This window comes from Coenobita brevimanus, chromosome 57 (genome assembly GCF_032717465.1).
Source record: "Coenobita brevimanus isolate Jiangsu-jjx chromosome 57, ASM3271746v2, whole genome shotgun sequence".
In the NCBI taxonomy this organism is placed as follows: Eukaryota; Metazoa; Arthropoda; class Malacostraca; order Decapoda; family Coenobitidae; genus Coenobita; species Coenobita brevimanus.
This window is the reverse complement of record NC_137010.1, coordinates 45,525,993-45,545,940: the sequence shown is the minus strand read 5'-3', so window position 1 is coordinate 45,545,940 and position 19,948 is coordinate 45,525,993.

Sequence of the window (19,948 nt, the reverse complement as noted above, 5' to 3'; positions counted from 1 at the left end):
TACTGTACAAACTCAACGTTAGTAATACGAGTACAATATTTGATGTACACACAGCAAAAAAACTATCGTTACAGGGGGGTCCGATGTGTTTGATACTGAACAACCTGGCTGTCTTGCTAGCGCTGGTAAGCCTGACAGTGGGTGAGTTGCCAAATAGGACGAGGTAGAAATATGCATGGGAGAAGCAATGGATATAGCTTATAATAAATATGCAACAAACACACGCAGGAATACCAATGGAGGAGGCTGTTATCAAAAACCTTCATTTGTGTGTCATTTTATATCGCGCAGAAGGTGTAACGATAGTTTTTTTGTTGTGTGTACAGTAGCCTGAATAAAATACCAAATTGCGTCCATGGCAGCGAAAGAGTTAAAACTGTGTTTATTGTGAGACTACAGCAACTTCGGCCCGGCTTGGACCCCCCTCGAGAATACGTGGATGTAATATCTTCCATCTGAGTAATTAACGGCACTGAAAAATTCAAGGCCTAGAGGAAGAATGATGTATATAGAATATACAGATGATCCGTAAACTGAGATTCATTATATCGTTACAGCCTTGGTTTGACAGTGGTAGTGATAATGGTGTTGGTGTTGCTGGTGGCAGTGGTACTGTTGGCGTTGATGATGGTCGTGTTGATGACAGTGGTGCTAATGATAATGGTAGCGATGATAGTGATGGTAATGGTGGTGATGATAGTGGTAATCATACTAGTGATGATGATAAAAATGGTAAAGTGATGAATGATGACAGTGCTGGTGATGATAGTGGTTTTTATGACGCTGATATGAATGATGGTGTTGGTGATGAATGCGTGACAGATGAATGTGACTCTGTTACATAGTAAAATTTCATTGATGCGTTGAAAAATAATTATGCAGTAAAAGAATGCTTGAAGTGTTTGGAGGAATATTCTGATTGTTTCAATACTATACAGATATATTTTGAAGTACTGTACATAATATATACAAAAATACTGCCAGGCTATCATGTAGCTAAACTATTCTTTAGTATAATAGTCCTTGATATCCGTCATGTGGTAAATATTAGAAAATTTATAATTGGTATTCTCATTTTTAAAAACATTATAACTAAGATTTGACTTATACAATGGTTATCACACTCCCACTTGCCACTGTTATGAATGAGATGAGTATGATCCACAAGCAAGTATAATTATATAAAATGTATAACTACGGTAAGAGTTGCCAGTTATAATGGACCACACTACCATACACTCAAAGCGAATTTGCTACATTATTTGTTCCTTGGATATTCCTTAAACATTCTCTCAAGATGGTTTGGAGGTTATTACCAGAACATAAATTTTTACACACACACACACACACACACACACACACACATATATATATATACTGTATATATATATATATATATATATATATATATATATATATATATATATATATATATATATATATATATATAATCTTATTTCACTTTTTAGCATTATACATATAAACTATTTACTACTCATTGTCAAGGAAAGTTTGAAAGGTTTATACAAGATTACTAAAAAATATTTTCATTGGGAACTATGATACTTTTCAGCATCATCAATCTACTGTCTCTACATTGATTCGTCCGCCAGCATCCTCCGAGCATCACCCCCAGTGCTCCTGGTTGATGGAGGTGCTGGGGAGGCTCAATATTCATCAATATCAACAGCAACATCATCATTTTCCCTGTCATATTCCCAGTATTATAAATGGTTTGGAAAGGTAGGGCATGCTAAAAAAAAAAAATTCTGATGACAATTTCCGAAGCCCCTAACAAAGACAAAACGTGGTTGGTGTCACCATAACGTATCTGGCAGTACTGTGTTATGTGGGATGCGGGCTATTCACTCAAGCCTTCCTATGAATTCATCCTCTCAGCCTCATGGGAAGGGTTATCTGTTTTGTTCTGGTTAAAGTCAAACGACTGGACTCACCAACGGAAATACTCCCGAGGTCTGAGGATTATGCCTTATGTATGTACGTGTGTGTGTGTGTGTGTGTGTGTGTGTGTGTGTGTGTGTGTGTGTGTGTGTGTGTGTGTGTGTGTGTGTGTGTGTTCTTTAGCTCCTTCTATGTGATATTCAGACTTCGATACTTTTGTGTCACCATCAGCAGACGATTTTATTCAGCACATAGAAGCCTTTTGGTGTCATTGAAGTACAGCCTCTATAAACCGTTCACAGCTTTGGCATGGCATTCTAATTACCCACTAGATTTGGCGCAGAGAAACCCCACGAAGCCGAAGAGTATAATTTGGTCACAAGGTTGGCGGTCACAGTGTGGGGTCGGATTCACGAACTTCCCACTAAATCCCTGTCCTGACTCTGATTGGTTCTCTCAGAAAAGATAAGAAAATGACAGTACGAGTATATGAATGGTATTTTTAGGGGAGGAGTCTAAATTACTTGTCTGACAGATATTTTTTAACTTTTGAATTACTATGTACTGTATGTTTGTATTTGTTCATGGAAGTAAACTACCCGTCCATATACCTACTGATCTGTTGTCATACTTGCAAAAATAAATCCTTGTTAGGGGAGTCAACTGATCATTATCCTACTCCTGGTTTTTGTATCATTCATGGTCATATATATTTTTTCTAGTTTGCCATCCATACAGTGGATTCTGTTCTCCTCACTTAACCCTGTGGCCATGACGACAATTGTAATTATATTCTCGCTACCGCCAGGCGAGTTCATTCAATTTTGAATTGATCTCTTTGCCATAGCCCATAAGATTTAAGAAAGGGCTCAGCTACCTCTATGACGATGGTAAAAAAAAAAAAAAAAAAAAAAAAAAATATATATAATGTTGATTACGTCAGACAATTTCATGCAGTTCAGGAGTGGCCACTGGTTGTTTACGATTTAAGGAGGCTTCCAGCACCTCTTCCTCATCAGTATATTTAAGTATGTGGTGTACTGTTATAATCTTGTATGTTATTATGGAATATGTTGATATGAAAGAAATACACAACATATTTAACGCGAGAGAATAGTACTTACCTGTGTTACTGTAAATGTATCGTTAGGAAGAGATGCCAGAATGTCTCCGAAGCCAGCACCCCTTCCTCACCGGGTTATTTCTGTATCTGGTATGTTAGTATACCTTTGTATGTTGTCTATGCAATCAATTTCAATAAAAAATAAATATAAATGGTATACCTTAGAACAACAGTAAGATGCACTAGGTTAAAAATAATTCTCTAAGGAAGAGGTGCTAGAATGCCTCCTAAGTCAGCAACTTGCCCTTATTAGTTGCTTTCTTCTTTTGTTTATGGAGCACATGTCGATATATATATATATATATATATATATATATATATATATATATATATATATATATATATATATATATATATGAAATAAAAAAATGCAAAATACAAGCAACTCGCTAAAGAAGAGGTAATTGAAAGTCTCCCAAGACAACGAGAATATTGGCCTTGATATTAAGCTGTATATATACAATACTGGGCCGTCTTCCTGGTGGCTTTGGTATTTAGCAACATCTCTTCCTCAGAGCCTTGTTTTGCATATCGTTTCTTCATATCAGCTTGTATGCAAACTATGTCGATGTTAAACTAATAAAATCTAGAAACACAACATTTGCCAGCAATAACATGACAGTTTCGAAAGTTTGCTTCTTATATGTAAATACATATTTGCTTATACTTGCGACTCAAAAAAAAAGAAAAAAAGAAAAAAAGCTAAAAGGCACAATCCAATCGAACTCTCCCCGTCCCTTGACCGCGGTCCAACCTGAATAAAACAAGTGTCTGTATTGGAATGGTTGTTTTGGCGTCTGGTGTTTCCACCCCTGCACTGGGGTTCCACGCACATCCCTCTACTTTTTTTTTTTTTTTCCAAACTAATTTAAAAGGCCTAATCAGAAAAACATGGGTACCAGGCCTAGTGTGTACATTCAATTGGTTTATGGCCAATCAGCCTTGATTTAAAGCCATGAGGCTGTGCCACCGAACATTAACATCACCAATTAAAAAGAAAAAAAAATCCTTTGGGAAATGTGACAGAACAGGCTGCAATAACCTCGAACACTTAACCTTTCAAGTACAATGATGTATTGTTAATTTTAATCTGGCATTCATCAGACAATATTATTTAACACGGGAGTAGCCTAGCCTCGTGTATGGGTACAAGTGCAGTGTACAGAAATAAAGTAGTGAGGAAGATTACGCCAGGGAGTCTCCGAAGACTACGACATTACAAGCCATTGGTACAGCCTCAGTGACAGTTGAGACTCGACCTATAACTCTGACTTAAGCTTTTCAGCCTTGGAACTTAAGTTTGTGTAATATTCTTGCTCTCTCCTAATGATTTCACTCGATTTAAAAAAGACTACCGTAAGTGAAAGAGTTAGATATAACATGTTATTAAACCCTTCAGTACGAAAGTGTCACTCAAGTCGAATAAAATCGTCTGTAGATAGCAAGAACTTGGTGAAAAAAGCACGTCACCATAGCGAAGGGGCTGAAGGATTTCACCACGAACCAAGATCAGCTACTGGTGGCTTCAAGCTGCTACTGTACGAGTGGATTGCACGAACAACAGTGTCATGGTGAAGGTTTGCATTTGTATGTAGTAAAGCTTCAGACTGAACACTGGGTCACAGGCGCTGGTTTGCTGTGAATCCCTGGCCACAATTTTCCTTCAGCCAGTGGTGGGGGTAAAGAAGGAGCAGGTACGGTGATTCGCCAGTGTCAAATGAGATAAGCGTGACAATCTTGTGTGTCCTTAAACTATTTGTGACTTTATTTACATGGCACTTACCTTACTAATGAGTTGTATAGCATTATTATTATTATTATTATTATTTACATAGATATAGACATCTATATACAGGTTGATAAGGAACTTTGTATTTACATATACAATTAAATTCTATATATAAATAGGATACATTTAGCATATTATTAGCCACTTCGCTCATACGGCCTCAATAATATTATTGAAACACCAGACATTTTCATTCAGCAGAGCAAAACCTTAGGAGTTAGAGGAGTAACTAAGACAGTTTTTAATCCTTTTCCTGCCAGGCATTGACTTTTTTCTGAATAAATGCGTCTTGCAATAGCTTGAGTAAAACCCCACGTATGTTCTTTGTCCGAAAAAAGTAAACATCTACATTATACAATGACTTTTTTTTTTTTTTTTTGCTACCTCCAGGCGATTTTAAACAGTTTGGGAAAGACCCATGGTATTAAAAGACTTGATGAAGGCATGATCTAACACCTCTCGTTCGAGAAATGTCTCCAAAGCTGAATAAAGTCGAGAGGAAGTAGCAAGACTGAATAAAATATGATGTGATGTCAGTAAAAGGATGCAGTGGTGGCGCATACTTAACGGTGACGCCTGGTGGTCTGTTGGTACAAGGCCGCCACTCGCCGTCAAAGTTCTGTGCTTGCAGCTTCTGTGTGAATCCCGTGGAAGCATGTTTTTTTTTTTTTCTTTCATGTAGCGGCATCAAGGGAGAGGGATGGTCACCTACCCATACTGTTCTTCAACAAGATGACGGCCTTTTACATTCATTGCTCCACTGCCAAAAAATCTTCATTTAAATTAGGAGATATTTTGGAACTGGAAGGGTTAGATATTTTTTCTTTCACCCCTTCGCTACTAAAACACATTCCCAAGCCAGTGATTATCATTGACTGATGACAAAATTAAAAATAAACTTGCCCTTATCGTACTAGAAAGGTGAAATGATCGATAGTGCAGTACCCAGCCTTGTACCATTAAACCTCAGGCATGATAATCTGAGACTGGTTGATACATATATATATATATATATATATATATATATATATATATATATATATATATATATATATATATATATATATATATATATACCAGTAAAGTTCGGTTCATGAGCGTATAACGAGCAAGCGAGCGTTTATACATATGCTTATCATCATACTGTAATTTCATCATGTTATAAACATTCAACATGGCATGTATTTTCGACAACACATAAGTATTCATGGCGCTGGATGAGCATATAGCGAGGCGCCGTATCATTTGTCACACGTGCAATGTTCAGTTCTCTTCTCTCTACTTGTCATGTCAATAAACTGCGTCGGTAAATAACTTTGCTATTGACTGAATGATAAAACCCAGAAAGTGGGCGATTACCCTTGCTGATTTCACCCCTAAACATAGAAAAATGTTCATGTAAAGTTATGAGCGTAATATCCGATACTTAATTGTTAGAATTCATGCAAGAAAGCAGTGTTACAACAGGATTTTTTTTTTTTTAATCGATTTTATGGTGGAGCATGTCAACTGAAGTTCTCGGTATATTCTCTTAGAAAGCCGGGATTCCAAGGGGTTTTTTGGTCTCATGAGTAAATATATAGCTAAAAACAAAATTTATTGAACGGATCTACTACCTGCTGAAAGAATCTCTACTCTATCTCACATAATAGAAAAGCTATCAATCTCTTAATACCACCACGGTCGGGCCATGTCATGTCGGGCCAGGCCGGTTGTTTTGGGCCACTCATTTCTCAGCTGAACGTAAACATCACACATTACGCTTGCTCGGTTCGCTCGCTGCGCTCACTTGGTTGTAATAATTATTCTTTGCAGCTGATCTGTAACATTTGCCGGTGAATAATCATATTAATTATAGTAATACTAATACTGATACTAATATTAATAATAATAGTAATAACTTTTATTGGTGGTAGGTGGAGGCGCTCAACATCCACTCACTCTCGGGTGTCTGTCCTTTCCTTTCATCCTTCCTTCTTTCTTTCCTTCCGCTTCTGTCGTTCTTCATTGTTTCCTCGTCATTCTGCCTACGGGTGACTTTACATTCCCTCTTCTATCTGTCTTTCTTTCATTCTTTCCTCTTCCTTCTGCCTATGGGTGACTCTACTCTGAGTGAAAGGCCAAATGGTTTCCTGTAAACCAGAAAACCATTTACTACGCCGGGTGGTAACCATATAACCAAATTATGGCGCCTGGTGGTTTAGTGGCTAATTACTGCACTCCAATCGGATTAAGCCGGTGAAGGTTTATATCCAAGGGATGATTGGAGTTTATTGCTCACGTAATGCCACTCCGGGATGAGTGAGACTGGTCACTCTCATCTTAAATGTCAGGACCAATTTGCCTAGCCCCGGGCTCCTACGCTCCTCATGGGGCAACGTAGGATTGGATGATGGTTGGATTGATAACTCTTCTTCTTCTTCTTCTTATTATTATTATTATTATTAGAACTCTCCTCCTCCTCCTCGTCATCATCATCATCATCTCAACCATTATCCTTACTCTCAGAAGCTTATTCTGATCAGGCTGAGTGCGTCTAGCACATCTCCCTTGTAACTTATTTTGACACTACACACTGATAGTTTCTTCTTTGTTGTGCATATCATTTGTACTCGTTCACTCCCATTGAATATTTCTGCTACAATCACAGGGGCTGCCAAATATAGTGCTTGTTCTTAACTATGTCACTCCCTTTCTCCATCACTCATTCACAATCACTGTACATTCTTGAACAATAGGGTTCAGGCCTAACAGAAGGAGTGCTAGTAAACCGAAATTTGTAAACTAGGAGGCATCCCCTCGAGCGGGATTTCAGGCAAGGTGGGACCCCCGAGGGCTACTCCCCACCGGGGTGGTTGCCACCAAGTTTCCCACCCAAAAATGTTAGGCACGGCCTTTTTTCTTTCTTCCTTAAAAACAAACAAACAAAAGGAGCACGAATTTTTGCTCTACTGGCGTCAAGTTATAAGCATGGTGGGTCCCCTGGGGCTCAGCGTCCATGGGGGGGGGGGGTCTCGGGCAAAGTTGTTATGCACGGACAAATTTTGGACCGAAGAACATGACATTTTGCATGTTGATGGATATTCACCCTGGCAAAGTTTTGGGAAGGATGCAACCTCGGAGAGGCGCCCCTCAAGGGCGAGAAGGCGGCCTCCGTGGGTCCCGGCAAAGTCATTATGCACAGTCATAATTTTTAACTTATGAACACGAAATTTTGCATATTGGTAGACGATTACCTCTGCCACATTCTATGTAGGGTGGAAGCCCCGGTGGCCACTCTCCACTGGTCGAGGGAGATGGGGGGGTGGGGGGGATTGCGGCCCTTAGAGAGACAATGCTAATTAATTTTAAACCAATGAACATTAAAATTTTGCACAATGGTAGAGGTTTGCTGGGGTCACGTTTTAGGCAGGATGAGACCTCCCCAAAGGCCTCCTCTAGGGATCCTGGCCAGTGCCTTCAGGCGTGGTCATTTTTTTAACCTACAGAACACGAAATGTTGCATACTGGAAGACGTTCACCCCCGGCACGTTTTAGGCAGGGTGGAACCCCCGGGGGTTGGGGGACTGCTCTCAGGAGGCAGAACGCCATAGTTTTATGTAGGAACACGACATTTTGCACAACAGTAGACCTTCACTCGGACCAGAGTTTTAGAAAGGTTGTTCCACCGGGGTCTGCCCCTCAACCTCGCCCGTAAAGAAAGTTTTCTTTCTCCTTACAATATTGCAGTGGTGGGTGCAGGTATGAAAGGTGTTTTGTCTTGTCCATTTTATTCATACTACTACCAGACGATTTTATGCAACTTAGAAAACATCTCTCGGCGTGAAGCGTTTAACCACCGCCATCTGATGATGTGTTTTAGATTTTATTCTTGTTTGAACTAGACAAGTTTTTTCACCTTAGGAGACATTTTTCAAACCTGAGGGGTTAGACATACCTATCATTAGCCATTTTTGCTACTTGGGTGCTCTTCTGCGCAGAATATAATTATGTGAAGGTAGTTACAATAAAATAAAACATAAGTTATCAGATTGACAGTATAAATAGGGAAATGGCATGCGTACAATGGAATATCAACCCTGAGTATGCAAATATAAGTTGCTAAGGATTAGGTGTTCATCCTTTCTACCCCAAGCTGTGGTTTTAACTGTATTCCTGCTGCTTCTTGACTATTTAATTCAGAGATAAGACAAGCTTTGATCTGAGGTGGGGTGAGGGGTAGATACAACCTTTATCAACATTGTCACTTCCATTGTGCTTGCCGATCCTGAATGCAATCGCCTGGCAGCTGCAGGAATAAAGTAAAATTAACGTCAGACGCTCCCTCACCACTTTCGGTTCCCCGTGTTCTCATTAACCCCTTTAGTACGATGGCGTTTCTGTTTCATTCGTGCTTCCACCCAACGATTTACTGATCATGGGGGAAGCCTGTCGTAGAGAAAGGGTTAGATACAATTGCATTAACTCCTTCACTTCCAGGGCCTGACAGTCTGAATACACTCGTCCGACGGTAGCACTTATCAAACAAAAAATATATTCCAGCAATAAAGGAATTCAGTGCAATTAACCACTCCTGTCTGCATCCACTTCATCAGTAACAATATAAAACTAATCTATATGAACAACTTGCTTCTGTTTTTTAGGTCCGATGACTTATTTTAAAGCCTAGGTAAAACATATGGTACAAAACAGGTCTAGCCTAACCTACCCTATACTAACGTAACTTATGTAATCTATTCTAACTAAATTAAGCCAAGCCTAAACAATGCTAGACGAGCCATACTTAGCCTCATTATTAAGCTCTGCAAATGCATTTATTAATATTCAGCCAAATTATCCTTCATATCTTTCCGCTTCGTTTAACATTAGCCTTCTCGTGATCGGGACAACTCTAGTATTCCACTCTAGTTAATGCCAGACCATTTATTTCAGCTGAGAGTGAGTGTGGGTGCATGACATTTTTAGTACTATCACCGTTAACCTTCGAGAGAACTCTAGTTTACATTCCAACCAACAACATGCGATTTTATTTAGCTAAGAATACTCGTAAGTCACAGGAACCTGAGAGTGTTAACATGTATTCAGTAAACTCTAAGTCATCCACATTAAAGTACTTTTTTATATTTTATTGCTCAACAAACTATAGAAAATTGTCAGAGAGCCTTTGAATTAGGTGGCGTATATACCGGATTGTTCTTGCTGCGTCCACACGATTTTTTTATCTCCGCCAAGGAGGTTAAGTTTTTGCCGGCGCTGGCCTTTGTTGCTTACCGGAATCGAAAGATTCGGCAAGCATGTTGGTCAGTTCCGTATGTCTGTCTGTTTGTTTGTTTGTCTGCTCTCTACAGGTCACAATTTTGCGCCAATCGTTCCCGGGAAAAGAAAGTCAGAAGGTAGATATCCATAAACCCTGGAAGTCTATTTTTTTCATCCAAATCGATCAAAGGCCCTGGGCTGGGTGGGGGGTTGAAACCCCTCATTGGCTGTGGGTCCAGAAATCGTCGGGACCCAGTGGACTTTTTTCAAATTTCGAAAGTCGATTTTTTCCCTACCAAATTGAAGAGATACGTTTGGCGCTCCTGGCAATGCAGTTTTTAGCTTCTAAACCCATCCTGTGCTTCATAGTGAAGGGCAATAATTTTCGCCAAATGACTGCCTACACGCCGGTGAAAACTAAGCAGACACAATCGGATCCATCCGGCAAGCGTTCTGCCTATGGCAGTTTCATTTATCTGTTTGTCTGTTAGCAGAATAACTCAAAAAGTAATGAGCGAAATTTGCTGTGTTTTTTTTTGTTTTTTTTTTTTTGTGGGGTAGGGTATGGCCCAAGGAACAATCTATTACATTTTGGTGGTGATCCGGATCATCATTCGGACCTAGGATTTTGTTTGTTTGTTTGTCCACACGATGCCTCCAAAAAATCTCAATGAATTTCAGTGAAATTTTGTGAAAGGGTGGGCCATGAGCCAAGAAACAATTTATTAAATTTGGGGGCGCATCCGGATCCGGATCCGGATCCTGCAGTGGCATTGGTGGAGGTATGCGCTCTCTGAGTGCTTTCTAGTTCATCTTGTGAAAAACACTTTGCAGCGAGGGGCCAGTGCAAGCTAACCCCAGAAGCCTGCAAGGTCTCTTATACTGTACACTAAAAAAAAAATTGTTCAGTTAAGAACTGAATACGTCACCGCATAAAAGATTAACCTATTTTTTACTCACGTATTTCTCATTTCGTTCTTGCTGATTTTAAAGGTCGTTATTCAGGTTATCACAAACTTTTCGAATTAAGGAGCTAGATCTAACCTTCACTAACCCCTTTACCGCAGCAAATCTCGCTTCAACAGAATGGAATCATCTGGTGGGTTATTGATTAAAAAGAATAAATAATGCGTCACGGTACTGAAGATATTAAAGTGTCATTAGTACCTCGTAGATTTACAACCTCCCACCGATGACATGTTTGAACAGTGTACTCTCCTGGTTTACACAGCCGCATTTGTAGTGGCATAGGTTTTTATTTTTCTTAGCGATTTATTTACCGTATCACACCGTAAGATCGTATTGTAGGCTGCTGTACTTATATCGATTTAATATGGAGATAATTTGATCAGTAACACAGGATAATACCGAGGTGTAATGTGATGAGTAAATCGCCGAGGAAGAGATGCTACATCACTAACAACGTAACAGTATCCATTGTTTCGTTGTATTTGGGCCAACACCAGACGAGTTTACTATGCTCTAGATTAATCAGGAACACCGATTACATTTGCAACAATCACATTAACATAAAGCTTTGTATTCTACTGCAGGTTACAACGGAGGATATTATTTACCTTCTAAAAATTTACCTCAGCCAAAGCCTTACCCCATCAGCCCGAGGACATCGTGTACCCCCGCAATATGACGTCTTATACCATTTTATCCTAACCATATCCAGATGATTTTATTCAGTTTGGGAGAGATTTTACAAATTAGAGGGATTAGGCAGTGTTGTCATTACCCACTTTCGATACGAGAGATCTTTCCTAAAGTGAAATGAATTATCCGGAGGCAGCAAAAACAAACAGTACTAGAAAGCAATCAGAGAGCGCATGCCTCCGCCAATGCCACTGCTCTTAAAAAGGATCCGGATAAGGATCTGTGGATATAGGATCTGGATCTACCCCAAAATTTGATTAATTCTTTATTGGTCCGTGGCCCACTTTTCCACAAAATTTCCTTGAGATTCATTGAGAACGTTTGGAACTACTGCGCGCCATATCCCTGATCCGGATCCGGGTCCGCCACGAAATTCATTCATTTCTTCCTTGGCCCGTGGCCCTCGCTTCCTCAAAATTTCATTTGAATTCGTTTATAGCTTTTTGACTAATCCTGCTAACAGATCCGAGGATATAGGATCCGAATTCGGATCCATCCCCAAATTTAATCAATTCTTTCTTGGTCCATTGCCCACTTTTCCACAAAATTTCATTGAAATTCATTGAGAAATTTGGAGATATTGTGCGGAATGCTCCGGATCCGGATCCGGATCCATCCCAAAATTTAACTGTTTCTTCCTTGGCCCATGGCCCACCCTTCCACTAAATTTCATCGACATCCGTTCATAACTTTTTGAACAATCCTGCTAACAGACAGACAGATAAACAACAAACAAACAAACGCCGGCAAAAACATAACCCCTTGAACAGAGGTAAAAACAGGTCATTGCAGTTAAAGAGTTAATGTTGTACTCTTGCTATTTCCAGGCGATTTTATTCAGATTAGGGGAGATTACCGGAACTGGTGTGGTTAGATTTACAGTAGCCTCCATTGACCCCTTCACCTATACAGTATGTCTTTCGTAGGTTGAATAAACCTGTTTGGAGGCAGGATTCACTAAACACAAAGCACGTCATCGTTGCAAAGAGGTTAACCTTATAAGTCTTGAAAGCAAGTCTACATTAAGGGGCACTCAATGGAGCGCATCTCTCCGACAAAGGCGACGTAATTTCCAAACCACTCTTCATAATGAGTTAAGGTTTCCCATCATTGACTAGGGTTTCGCAAAAAGTGTTTCCACATTCAGAACCTGTAATATTAAACGGATCGGTCCCAAAAGTTAATCGATTATCCCCTGGGACATGGGCTATCTACCCACCAAATTTGGTCCAAATCCCTGTTTTAGTTTTTGAATAATCCTGCTAACAGATAAACAAACAAACAAACAAACAGGGGTGAAAACATACTCTCCTTGTCGGAGAGAATTATTTCCATTTTCTTTCGCCTTTTAATTGGGTATACTTCCATTAATCCCCTCAAAGTAATTTTAGTCTTCGATGGCATTTATCGTGGGACTAAATATTTTTCAGGTAAGAGTGAGTCATAGGAGTCCAAGTATTCATATTGTCACCATTAACCTCCTTAGTGGCTGGACAACTCTGATATTTTATTCCAGCTGACGTCACACGATTTAATCCAGTTGACGTCACATGATTTTTATATCAGCTGAAGTCACACAATTTATTTCAGCTGGCGTCACACGATTTTTGTTCCAGATGACGCCACACGATTTATTCCAGCTGACGTCACACGATTTTTATTCCAGTTGGAGTCGCACGATTTATTCCATCTGTCGTTCCATTTTTATTCCAGCTGACGTCACGATTTATTCCAGCCGACATCACACGGTTTTTATTCTCTCTGATTCACACGAGTTATTCCAGCTGAGGTCACACGAATTCTATTCTAGCTGGCGTCAGACAATTTATTCTAGCTGACGTCACATTCTATTCCAGTTGACGTCAGACGATTTTAATTCTAGCATACGTCGCACAATTTATTCCAGTTGAACTCACACGATTTTTATTCCAGCTGACGTCACGATTTTTATTCCAGCTGAAGGCACACTATTTATCCCAGGTGATGTCACACGATTTTTGTTCCAGTTATCACATGATTTTCATTCCAGTTGACGTCACACAGTTTTTATATCAGCTGACGTTACATGATTTTTATTCCAGCTGACGTTATACGATTTATTCCAACTGACGTCACACGATTTTTATTCCAGTTGACGTTGCATGATATTCCGGCTGACGTCACACGATTTTTATTCCAGCTGACGTTACACAGTTTATTCCAGCTGACGTCACACGGTTTTTATTCCAGCTGTCACATGAGTTATTTCAGCTGACGTCACACTATTTTTATTCCAACTGACGTCACACGATTTATTCCAGCTGACGTCACACGATTTATTCCAGCTGACCTTGCACTATTTATTCCAGCTGACGTCATACAATTTTTTCCAGGTGACGTCATACGATTTATTCCAGCTGACGTCACACGATTTCATTCAGATGTTAGTGGTCATGGAAGCCTGGAAGTGTTCCTACTGATGCCACTAACCCTTTCATTGTCGCCAAAAAAAAAAAAAAAAAAAAATCGTATTGCGGCTAACGCCAGTCGGTTTTATGCAGCTGAAAGTGAGCAGAGGAGACTGAGAGTGTAAACTGGTATCTATAATGCTCTAGACAGACTGCTGACTGCGACAGGCGGTGACCCGCGACACCCTGTGATCCTGGGAGTCACATGCGAATTGCGTCTAGTCTTTGCGTAGCAGTCACATTATACTTGAGTAGCAGGTGGTTTGGGGGAGTTGCGGGTGCTAACAGATGGTCACACATAGGTCGGTGATCGGACTTACGATGTGTTGTACGAATTTTCGCTGGTAGGTTTTGCAGCAGGTTGCCACACTCTGCGATTTGGAGTGAGGGAACGCACCACAGGTTGAGATGTGACACACAATAGGTTAAGACAGGTATCGAAGGTTTGCAACTCAAAGAATTTCTCAGCGATTTGTCACACAGGCCCTGCACGCCACAAGGGGCAAAGCGCCATACCGTCTGAAACCTGTTTTTTTCCACCAGCTGCTCCCTCAAACACTACCCTATGACTGCACAAAGTTGCTTTCCTCACTTCAGACTTTCACCCTTACTGCACTAATTAGAACTGAGCAAAACTACTTTTTGCAGTCATAGAGTAGTGTTTAAGGAAGCAGATAATGGAAAAAAACAGGTTTCAGCCGGTATGGCACTTTACCCGTTGTGGCGTGCAGCTCGGTTTTTCGATTACTTCCAAGCAGAACCGACAAGTGGAGAGATTGTCTTGCGTTAAGTCACGGATCGCACGTAGTATAAATATTGGTGAAATTTATGCGGGTCACCAATTCGCATCCAGGTTCAGAAGAGAGCTCATCTTGATTCCTTTTGGGAAATCAATAATTAAACTCCAGTGTACTTTGTCTGGAAACGGAAAACAGACTGAATGCCTTGCAGTATTTTTGTATTTTGGGGCTTAATGGCCATCACCCACATTGAGGGGTATTAGGCCAGCCTTGCTTGTTGTGATTTAAGTGATGAGTCCCACTCTCAGATCATACAATGCCGCCAATCTAGGGGGGCCTGTCATGAAGGGAGCATATGATAGAACGCTCGTAGATCGGCTGATGCACCTCCTTCCCCCTGACGATCAGCACAGGTCAAGTGTCCTCATCCTGGTCGGCAGCCCGGAGCAGATAGTAGAGGGTGGAATAGGTCGTTGCTCTGAGCTGGTACAACTGAGTGTGGGCAATAAGGGCCAGGAGGAGTCTGTAGGAGGCTATATCTAGCCGATCCTTGAGGTCGATAATGGAGGGGCGAGATGGGATACCCTCCACTGCCTGAGGAGGGGAGGACACACTGACTTCCTCCTCGGCTGAGGAGCCGGGCGACACAACCTCGGCCATGGAGGCAGTGTCAGTAGAGTCCTGCTGCTCCTCAGACATTGATGGCGGGTGGTGGACTTCTGCCATGGTCTTGTCTGTGGTCGGTTCCGGAGCCGGGTTGGTGATCTGGGAGGTAGTCCGTCTGTTGATGGGGGCCTCCAGCCTGAGCCTCTTTCTCGGTGTCTGGCAGTGGGAGCAGCAGGTCATGGTTGGTAAGCCCGACGCGTCTGTCAGCGAGGGACCGAGCGTAGATCGCGGGTGAAGCACTCGGGGATGATAGGGTGAGGCAGCCCATTCTCCTCAAAGATCTTAAGGAGGAGAATGCACAAAGCCCCCTCATCACCCCCACAAAAAGCCTTCGCCTTCGCAATAAGCATCTCCACAACGAAGTTTAGCTGTCCAGGACTCCCAGGATCCCTGGCCTGATGTCCCTGGGCCGTGAGACATCGCCGTGCATGGGCAGAACCCTGCACGGCCACACCTTCTGGCCCAGTAACATCCTGGGCCTTAGGACCCCTAGGGGTCCTAAACAAGGCTAAACTCCAGCTCTCTATCACCTAGTGAGCATTGGAGGTGCCATGGGTTTGGCTTTACAATCGCCTGGCGGTGCACAAAAACATCAACGCCAGTATCCTGGCGTTTGATGAATCTGTACCCCACCCGTATGTTGAACCAAACCACGGTCCCCCAGATCTTATGGGCTGTAGGAGACTGTGGCTGGCTGGTTACCCCCTTCAAGGGGCTGCAGGCAGTGGCAGCAGCACGTTCAGCTTCCATGGCTGTTGGATCTCTCCCTAATGCCTTGCACAACTCCGACGGACATTTATATGCTAAGCAAGGTTGGGGCAGTTGCGTCCACCTGCGACCTGTCACAACCAGTCTAAACCGGTCGAGCGTCAAGTCTACACCACTCGTAACAAGTCACAACCTGGCTCAGGCGACCTGAAACATGTCGAGTGTAAGGACGCAAGACACGAAGCAGGTGGTCGCAAGTGGTCACAAGACAAGCTGAGACATGTTGCAGGTAGACGCACATGTTGAAACCTTCGACTGGCATCGACAAACAAGGATTTGATGCACAATGTGTCGCAAGTCGACTTGCGTCTGCCTACGTTCACCTGCGATTCACCAAAAAACTTTGCAATGTGTTGGGGGACTTGTGAACAGCAACCTACTTCCTTGCATCCACCAGAGACATACGGCGACACCCTGCAATGTACCGCGTCAACCTGCGTGCTGTCTAGCAACATACCATCGACAATCTGCGATTTTCCTGTCGCAGGCTGACATATCCTGACGAAACCTGCCGTAAACCTCTAGACTGACTGGGCCATAACCCTCTCATGGTGGGGAGAAATCTAGTAGTTGATTGTAGCTTAAGTCAGACTGTTTTATTCAGCTGAGAGTGAGTCCTAACAGCCTGAGATGTGAATTTCTCTATGCACACTTACAGCTAAAGTCACAAGTTACTTTACACCGCCCTAAAACCCTGTCAAAACCTTAATTCTTTCACTCTGATTATATATTTTCTGCTCTATTTCTGGCGCCACCAGATGATTTTATTCAACACAAGAAAGCATCCAACACTGAAGGGGCTGAAGGGATTTATGAACTGTGTCGTGACCCTTCCTTTTCGAAATATTCCTCCTAAGCTTTTTAAAACCTGGTGAAGGCAGAAGCAAAAGATCGCTGGAGTCAAGGGTTAAGAAACCATGCTTGGAATCTCCCCTCAGTAGTTAGGACGTTGTGTTCTGAGTGGTTGCGCAGGTTTTTTAACAACTCTTCCTTTGCGACGTATTCCTCACATTTCGCCTCAGTCTCCGCCTCCATCTTCTCCCTTGTGTAGCTGTCTTTTCCCGTGGTCACTGTTGTAAAGTACTTTGATACTGAAGTGATATAAATGGCTAAGTAATTGTTGTTAGGTGTAATATGCAAAACAGATAGGTAAAGAAGAGGTGGTAGGCAGCCTCCCATGCCCCAGAATACAGGCCTTTGTTTCGTTGTTACCCTTTCAGTCCCATAACGTTCTATTAACACTCCCACTACCACGACTTTTAAAATTAGTTTATTCTTGTTATTTCTAAACGATTCTATTCAGCTTTAGGAGAGACTTTTCCAACTGGAGGAGTTCGATATGCCGTAGAGTTATTAAACTTTCCCTATAAAAGATGGTTCTAGAGAGAGACGCCTTCACGTGATGGCACAGGTATAACCAGAAAGCTCCACTGCCAGGTTATACGAACATTCCCACTCTCCGCATCTATCTTCTGAATAAAAGATGGTGGGCTGAATGAAAAGAGCATAGTCAGCCTGCAGTCCAGGGTTCACGTTCAAATTAGCCTGGGGCTGCTACTATTGCTTCTAATAGCGGTCTATGTACATTGGTCAGCATAAACTCGCTGCAAGCCTACTCATGTGATACGAGTCCTTTTGTCTGGCAACAGTGTAAGGGGACTCGTTGCCACATAGACTTTTATGCACTTTAAAGACGTGTTTTCAAGAAGTGGTACTTGTGACTGCCAAGAGTACAATATTCAGTATACGGTATTTGATTAGTATAAAAAAGTGTAAGAGCTGAAAGAAGAATGTTGTAGAACGACTTTTGAGCGTAATACTCTGGTATTCCTTGTAATATCTGTGTCTAAACTCCCTTTCTTCTTCTGATATCCCCCCCATCCCTCCCTCTCCCTTCTACCCCCCACCCACGTTCATGCCTCTTCACTTTCCCCTCTCCCCACCCTCTCTACCTTCATTCATTTATCCACGGCACCAACTCGATTGGCGCATCGAAATTCTTGACTGTTTACTAAACCCAGCCTGCCATATTCCTAGTTGCTCTCAGTACAACCATCTATATCCAAGTTTTATCATTATTCCTTCCTGTTCGAGTCCCAATCTCTCCCTCCCCGTCTCCTTCCCACTTTTGATATTTCATTTGTCTTTCTTTTCTCCTCCCTTTGTTACTACCAACAGCCGGGAGATATAGGAACACTGAGATCTCGCTCTTGTGATGTATTCCTTACTGGTGTTTGTTTGAGTGAGTCTGGCAGTCTGCGGCTATTATTTCAGTAGGCGGAATTAAACAAACATTTCTTCACATTCCAGGGAAAATGTTCCCATTCTTCACTGTTCACTGATTCATGAAGCAGTATCAGAATCATAATGTTTCGAACTGCTGCATCATGTTTGGAGTAGAGACTGGGAGAAAAAGACTGTAGTATTGCAAGAAACTCTTGAATGTTAAGGAGCAAAAAGGTTACAGGAATAGACAAGAAACAGAGAAGAGTGCAGGTCAGTACGTAGATTAGCGCCGTGGATAATATAAAGTAGACAGATCAGGGAGAGAGGGGAGTGGAGATGAACGACAGCAGGGGGAAGGGGGAGGTGAGGTGAGAGGTAGGCTGGGGAGGGTCACCGGGAGAGGTACGGGGGAGAGAGCGGGAGTTTCATCATTCCATAACATTCACCTGTCGTCTTTTGCACATTTTTATGCTAATCAGATGTAAAGAATGTTGCATTCTGGACGATTTATAGTACTAATTCTTACAAACGCGTCTTTAAAGTGTACAAAAGCCTGTGTGGCAACTAATTCCCGTACACTGTTGCTAGACAAAACGACCACATCACACGATAAGGCTTACAGCGAGTTTGTGCTGACGACTGTACACTGTACACTCATGATCACTAATTTCTGTCCTGGGGTGCCCCCTTCCTATCCCTCTATACCCAGGGAAGAGGGGAGCGGGGAGGGGGGGGGGCGAAACGAGCTCCACCCGCCACTACCTCAGCTCCTGACCCTCCCTTATTCCCCTGCCCAACCCCCCTACCCCACCCGCCATTCTTAACTGGCAGTTACATCTCAAGCTGATTTCATGCTTAACACTCTTGGTCCCACTACTATGGTGGTACCAATCTTAAGTGGCGGTTTGGGTGGGGCACGAACCTCTGTACAGTGGTGCCACGTGTTCCATACCCGCTATGTGAACGGCTCTGATATATGTAATAGGCATCACAATAAGATAAACACATAAGAATATAATGGTAAGGTGTGTATTATAATATATGAAAGAACAGTAAACTGATTATGCGTAAAATATTTATACGGCAATACAGAAACGTGGCATAATTATTTTACAGTGGTGCTTAAAAAAAAAGTAGTCACTTTTATTGGCTGTTACCGTATTTCTGGTGTTGGTAATAATGTCACAATTATGATTATAAGATAATGTGCAGGAATATAAGCAAAAATATGCCAGTTTCTTAGTAAAAAAAAAATATATGCATTAAACCCTCGTGAGCGGCAACACTCACACACACCCAGTCCGACCTGGTCATCTGTGAGGGATAGAGGAATAGGCCTGTTTGGGGACACCTCTTAAAAAAAACGCGC